Genomic DNA, 7494 nt, shown 5'->3' with positions numbered 1-7494 from the left:
TGCTAAGGATAGTACTTGGGCTTTTGAGTATTTGTAAAATTTTGCCAAACTAGTTGTTGGGCTTTTAATAAAATATTGCCAAGGATAGTTCTTGGGCTTTTAGTATTTGTAAAATTTTGCCAAACTAATATTTGGGCTTTTGATAAAATATTGGCAATGATAGTACTTGGGCTTTTAGTATTTGTAAAATTTTGCTAAACTAGTATTTGGGTTTTTGATAAAATATTGCTAAGGACGGTTTTTGGGCTTTTAGTATTTGTAAAATTTTGCCAAACTAGTATTTGGGTTTTTGAGTATTTGTAAAATTTTGCCAACCTAGTATTTGGGCTTAAAATATTGCCAAGGATAGTACTTGGGCTTTTGAGTATTTGTAAAATTTTGCCAAACTAATATTTGGGCTTTTTTGTAAATAGTTGCCAAAATAATATTGAGCTTTTAGAAATAGTTGCCAAAATAGTATTTGGGCTTTTAGAAAAAGTTGCCAAAGTAATACTGGGCTTTTAGAAATAGTTGCCAAAATAGTATTTGGGCTTTTGTAAATAATTTGAGATTTTGTAAAAATATTGCCGTGTAGCAACGGGCTTTGTAAGGGTACCGTGTAGCAACGGGCTTTAAAGTGACGAAACATTATGTAACAGAAAGACCTTTTAATGAATTAGAATTAACAATATAGTTTTGCTTCTCATGTGCAGTGTCAAGGCTATTTTATATACATTATTTACCTTTTGAATTTCTTGTATATGTTTTGTTGATTAATTTAGTTGCTTTTCTCTAGAATGACACTGCTTCTGGGACCTTTGAGATCAGGAAAAACAACATTGCTGCAGACACTTGCTGGGAAGAGGGACAAGGATCTCAGGGTGTGTGTCATTTCCTGCTCTCTCTCACTAGGACAATGCCTATGGCTTTGTTGTATGTATGAAAAAAATAATAAAGTAAAAATTCTATGGTTCTGTTAAATTTCGTTTGAATAGCGCAATGAGTAGGTAATGCTAGAAATTTTAGTTTATAAAATGTTCATGAAGTCTTGTTTGCTTGTCCTTTATGTCTGCTTTCTTTGACGTATTCTTGAAAATGTTTCTTAATATGAAATATGATAGATTTGCCAGCTATTTCACAATGACTTCCAAAAATAATTGCTGAATTCTTGGTACCTCTAGTAATGATGACCACTCCTATATTGTGTTGTTCTAACTTTTTCATTAACAACTTCTATGAATAGGAATCAGGGAGAGTCAGTTGCTGTGGTCATGAATTATCAGAATTTGTTCCACAGAGAACTTGTGCATACATTAGCCAACATGATCTTCATTATGGGGAAATGATAGTTAGAGAGACGTTGGACTTTTCAGGATGTTGTTTGGGAGTTGGAGCAGCTTATGAGTTGTTGGCAAAATTGTCAAGACGAGAAAAAGAAGTAGGAATAAAACCAGATCCTGAAATAGATGCATTCATGAAAGCCACAGCAATGGCAGGCCAAGAAACAAGTCTTGTTACGGACTATGTTCTCAAGGTTTGTTGACATTATGTCTTGATGGTAACTGACCTTTTACTTATTAGGCAAATTTTCTTGTCTAACTTTTCAAATTATGCATAACATATTCTTGGATTGGATATTTGTGTTGACATTAAGGTGGGTGATGAGATGAGAAGAGGCATATCTGGTGGACAAAAGAAGTGTGTTACAACTAGTATGTAAAAATAGGCAACAAGGACTACATATAAAAGTTAAGTGGTAGTGTTTTTTCTAGAACAATTTCTGGACTTACAAAAATCTAATAGGAATGATTATACTAAATCCAGGAGAGATGCTGGTTGGACTAGCAAAGGCTCTTTTCATGGATGAAATATCAACTGGTCTGGATAGTTCAACCACTTTTCTGATAGTTAAGTTCATGAGGCAGATGGTTCATATAGTGGATGTGACAATGATAATTTCTCTTCTGTAACTTGCACCTGAAACCTTTGATCTTTTGATGACATTATTTTACTTTTAGAGGGTTAGGTTGTCTACCAAAGGTTCGTATGAGAATGTACTTAAATTTTTCGAAAATGTGGGCTTCAAGTGCCCTGAAAGGAAAGGAGTTGCAGACTTTTTGCAAGAGGTTATTTCCAAAAAGGATCAAGAGCAGTATTGGTGCAAAAAGAATGAACCTTACCGATATACCAGTGTTCCTGAGTTTGTAGACCACTTTCATAATTTTCACATTGGCCAGAAACTTTTTGAAGAGCTTGGAATTCCATATGATAGATCTAAAGCCCATCCTGCAGCATTAGTAAAAGAGAAGTATGGAATTTCAAATTGGGACCTTTTCAAGGCATGCTTTGCAAGAGAGTGGCTATTGATGAAGCGCAACTGTTTTATTTATATATTCAAGACAACCCAGATTACCATAATGTCAATTATTGCTATGATAGTGTTCTTAAGAACTAAAATGAAGCATGGTCGATTAGAAGATGGAGGGAAATATTATGGTGCATTGTTCTTCAATCTCATTAATGTCATGTTCAATGGAATGGTAGAACTTGCATTGACTATGTTTGGGCTTCTTGTATTTTTTAAGCAGCGAGATTTCTTGTTCCTTCCAGCATGGGCTTTTTGCTTACTGATTTGGCTCCTTAGGATTCCCCTCTCATTGATGGAGTCAGGAATATGGACCTGCCTAACATATTACACTATCGGGTTTGCTCTTGCTCCTAGTAAGTATGTGCCTACACTTATTTTCTTTCAGATAGATGAATAAACTTAATTTCTTGTTATGTCACTTATTTTCCTTCCATGAGCTATGTGAATTTATGATGTATGTTTATTAATACATCTTGAAAATTCTATTAGGTTTTTCCGCCAATTATTGGCATTCTTTAGCATCCATCAAATGGCCCTATCTCTCCTCCGTTTTATTGGAGCAATAGGAAGAATTCAAGTTATGTCAGATACACTAGGTACCTTTACATTGTTATTGGTTTTTGTCCTTGGTGGGTTCATTGCAGCCAAAGGTTAGCAGTTTATGTTTTCAAACAGTTAATTATAAATCTTTAGTGCCCAAGTTTCTACATAGATGATTCTATAGATATGCTGAAAGATGATGAGCACTTCATGTAATGGTATTATATTTGAATAGCACCTAAATCCTTCTCCTTGTTTAGATGACATTGAACCATGGATGATATGGTGTTACGACATTTCTCCCATGATGTATGGACAGAATGCCCTAGCCATTAATGAATTTCTTGACAAAAGATGGAGTGTAGTAAGATTTCCAAGCAAACTTGCATACAGTCATTTTTTTCCTTTAAAACACCTTCATTTAATTGTCTTCACTTTTTCCTTTTTACAGCCCAATCCTAACCCAATTATTCCTGAACCCACCGTCAGAAAGGTTCTTTTCAGGGCTAGGGGCATGTTTAAGGAAGACTATTGGTACTAGATTTGTGTTGGGGCACTCCTTGGGTTTTTTTTTTTTTTTTTTTTGCTTTTTAACATTTGTTTTATTATGGCACTCACATTTCTAAATCGTAAGCAATCATTTACCACACTAATTTCCAGTTCAGTTACTGCAATGTGATTTTGGAGTTGACATTGCTTTGCTAATCAAACACAGCCTTAGGTGATTCTAAATCAGTTATTGTTGAGGAGGATGACAATAACAAGAGTGGAAAGTCCCTCTAATGGACAGCTTCGAATGAGGAGCATAGAATTGAGCACATCTTCAACTGCTCCATTGTTTCAAGGTTCCATAACTTGCAGTTTATGAAATCATTTATATAGTTGCTTTAAGGAAAATAAATGGTCTCTTCTATTAATGATGATAACATGTGAATGAGTACAGGTATTGATGCAGTGAAGAACACTCCAGACAACTCAATTCATAGTGCTGCAGAGAATGCACCTACTAGAAGAGGAATGGTGTTGCCATTCCAGCCTTTGTCACTTGCATTTAATCATGTAAATTACTATGTCGATATGCCAACTGTAAGCCACATTTCTCATTTATCTCTTTCCACTTTGCAGAATCGCCATACATTTGGAAGAAAATGCAAAAAAAAAAAAAAAAAAAAAAGAACTGATTCCATAAATGGTCAATATAAAAGCTTATTTACCCAATAGACTAATCATTTATACCTTTTAATCATTCTTCCTTTAGTGCATCATAGGTGGACTGTTAGACTATTAATTGTACGATAGTGATATCCTGAATGTCTAGAAGGTGCTCATCAACTTAAGTTGTCAAGATATTTCAAATACTACATAAGAACGAACAACTCTATAGTGCGTGTTGTCCTAATAATTAGGCTCATAATATTATGTGTCACATGAAGCTAACATCTTGTAATACTTTCCAATTCAAAAGTTTAAACCTTCAAGTTTTTTAAATCTAGATGTAAAACACTAGTTTCTTCATCAGGAAATGAAGAGCCAAGGAATCGAAGAAAGTCATCTCCAACTGTTACAAGAAGTTAGTGGTGCTTTCAGGCCTGGTATTTTAATAGCATTGGTTGGTGTAAGTGGTGCTGGAAAGACCACATTGATGGATGTTCTAGCAGGAAGAAAAACTGGCGGGTCCATTGAAGGAAGTATCAGCATATTTGGTTACCTGAAGAACCAAGCAACTTTTGCTCGAGTTAGGGGTTATTGCGAACAGAATGATATCCATTCACCTAATATTACTGTCTATAAATCTCTTGTGTAGTTTGCCTGGCTACGTCTTGCTAAGGAAGTTAAACAGGAAACTTGAGAGGCATGTTTTTTTGTCCAAAATATAATTTCAGTTTCCTAGCAAGTCATTTCTATATGAAATTATTGTATTTAATCTTTCAATTTAATAGGTTATTTATCCTTCCTAAGAAAAGATACAAACTTGTGTCTCAGGCCACAATATTCTAATTTCACAAGTTAATTAGCCCAAAATAATTAGATAACACTTATTTTGGGCTATGCCCATATGTTTATAGGTCATGTGGTTAGAAAACAATGTCACAGAATCATTATTTGTACAACTTGGAGCCATTTGCATGATTCATTTTTGCCATTTAGATTTATATAAATTTTCTTTCTCTAAATTCAGCTTACAATATTTTGGTGTCAAGACAAAAACAAAATTGGAGTTTCATAACCTATCTAAACTTTGTTTCTTGACATGAATAAGTGTCTATTAAAAGTATATATGTAACTCATAATATGTATAGCTTCCAATTTTCCATTCACTATATATGTCTAAAAATTAAAGGTTTGTCCAATGGTGTTACTTTACATAGTTTTCATTTTTTGTGCTATAGATGTTTGTTTTACATAATTTTCATTTTTTGTGCTATAGATGTTTGTTGAGGAAGTCATGGACTTGGTTGAGCTAAATCCATTGAGGAATTCTATTGTTGGTCTTCCAGGAGTAAATGGTTTGTCAACTAAACAGAGAAAGAGACTCACAATAGCTGTAGAATTGGTTGCTAATCCCTCAATCATATTCATGGACGAGCCAACGTCAGGCCTTGATGCTAAAGCTACAGCAATTGTAATGCGTACAGTGAGAAACACAGTGGATACAGGGAGAACAGTTGTCTGCACAATTCACCAGCCAAGCGTAGACATTTTTTAAGCTTTTTATGAGGTATATGGGATAGATCAATATCAACATTTTTGCATTTGAGACTTGTGTTTGACTATCCTATGGCCACATAACACTTCTAAATATATCAAATTGCCCATAGCTGCTGTTGATGAAGAGAGGTGGACAAGTCATTTACACTAGACCCCTCGGTCAACCAACAAACAATCTAGCATAATAAGCATCCTGAATAGTCACCAATGCTTCCTTATCCATGTGACATGATGCCATCAGGACCATTTAATGCTCAGTTGTATTACATTAAAAGAACTGATTAGCCTTGTAAATCCAGCAGGCTGGATCATCTCCTTGGAATTTGGGGAAGTCAAATTTCGAGGGTTTGATTTGGCTTACCAATGCAGACTCTGAAGCTATTGAATTGCTAGGAACGTGCTAGCCTTGTGACCCTGATTGCTACTTTGGGGTAGGTTACTTCAAGGAAACTGGCCTCCTAAAGAAAAGAGAGTTTAGAGAAGAAAGAGGAGTTTAGAACTTGGAAAGAATCTTATTACTTCAAGGAATATCCCATACAATCTGACCTAGTCCTTTTAACCAGGGAAGTCAGTTTCGTACCGTACCGGCCTGTACCTCCGGTATTTACCGTTCTGGTACCTTGGCCGGTACAGAAACAAGGTTGTTTCGTACCGGAAAATATACCGGCCTATACCGGGTCATTTCGGCCATACCGGAGAAAATATCAAATTTCGGCCGGTAAATGCATATCGGACCGGAAAAAGAAAAGTGTTTCTTCCTCACTCTCACCTTCCACCGACGATGATCTCTACATTCTCGACCTCAAGTCGGGGCCATGTAGGCTGCTGCTACTTCATCTTCATCTTCTTCTCCTCTCTGTCTCTCTCTTTCTGTCCGTCTACCTTTCTCTTTCTCTCTCTCTTTCTCAGTTTTTCAAACCTCTCAAATGATATTTGCAGTTTGCACGCCCAAGAATTAGACTTTACAGCTAGCATGTTTTTTTACTGATAGTTGTTGCTTTACAGCTAGCATGTTTTGACTTTTGTTATCATATGAATTGAAATTTTAAAAGCCTCACGTGTTGGGCTGATGGCAGATTGGCTCTTATTTTTAATAAAATATAATATTAATTTGATTGTTATTATTTTTATTGGGTTTGGATTAGATTGAGTCATTAACAATATTGTTATATAACTTATATTTATGAGATTTAATCAATAAAACTTAAATTAATGAATATATATTTATTTATAGCGGTAAATCCGAAACGGTACACCGGTATTGACCGGTATCCGAAATATATCGTACCGTTGGCCAAACCGGTACAGCCTCCGGTATGGTATTGACTCCCTTGCTTTTAACAGGCTATTCAAATCAATCTTCTAACTACTTGACAGTTGGTAGTTAGTTAGTGTAACACTCCCAACAACTTAACTAACTCCTAATTAACAACATGTTGAATAGTTGTTTTTCACATTGTTGATTATAGAGCTAGTTAGCTGCATCAAAGTCTAGTTATTTACAAGTGTCCTCCAATTATAACAAGAATAAGTAGAGTACAAGTAAGCTAACAAAGACTAGTGTAAACTAATTACAAGTAACCTATGAAGCATGGGTGCATTTTAGGACTCATGTGCGGGTGCGGGTGCGGGTGTGGGTGCTGGACTCAGCAATTTTTGAAAAAGGTGGATGCGGGTGCGGCGGGCTCAGCGATTAAAAAATTATTAAAATATTTTTTATTTATATTTTTAATATATTGCTAAGCATACTTTTATATAATAATAATAATAATAATAATAATAATAATAATAATAATAATAATAATGATAAAGTTTTTGACACTTGAATTATTGACAGAGGCATTAAAATAAATGAAGCTTCTCATAAATAATAAATAAATAAAAGATGTGACTTAGCT

The 7494-nt window shown here is 34.9% G+C and overlaps 1 pseudogene; it reads left to right on the top strand.

Annotated features, from left to right (window-relative positions):
• Positions 1 to 776: 776 nt before the first annotated feature.
• LOC111988611 (pleiotropic drug resistance protein 2-like) lies at positions 777 to 5917 on the top strand (annotated as a pseudogene).
• Positions 5918 to 7494: the final 1577 nt, after the last annotated feature.

Source organism: Quercus suber, unplaced genomic scaffold, assembly GCF_002906115.3.
Source record: "Quercus suber isolate HL8 unplaced genomic scaffold, Cork oak 2.0 scaffold_501, whole genome shotgun sequence".
Classification (NCBI taxonomy): Eukaryota; Viridiplantae; Streptophyta; class Magnoliopsida; order Fagales; family Fagaceae; genus Quercus; species Quercus suber.
This window is presented reverse-complemented; position numbering and strand designations above follow the sequence as displayed.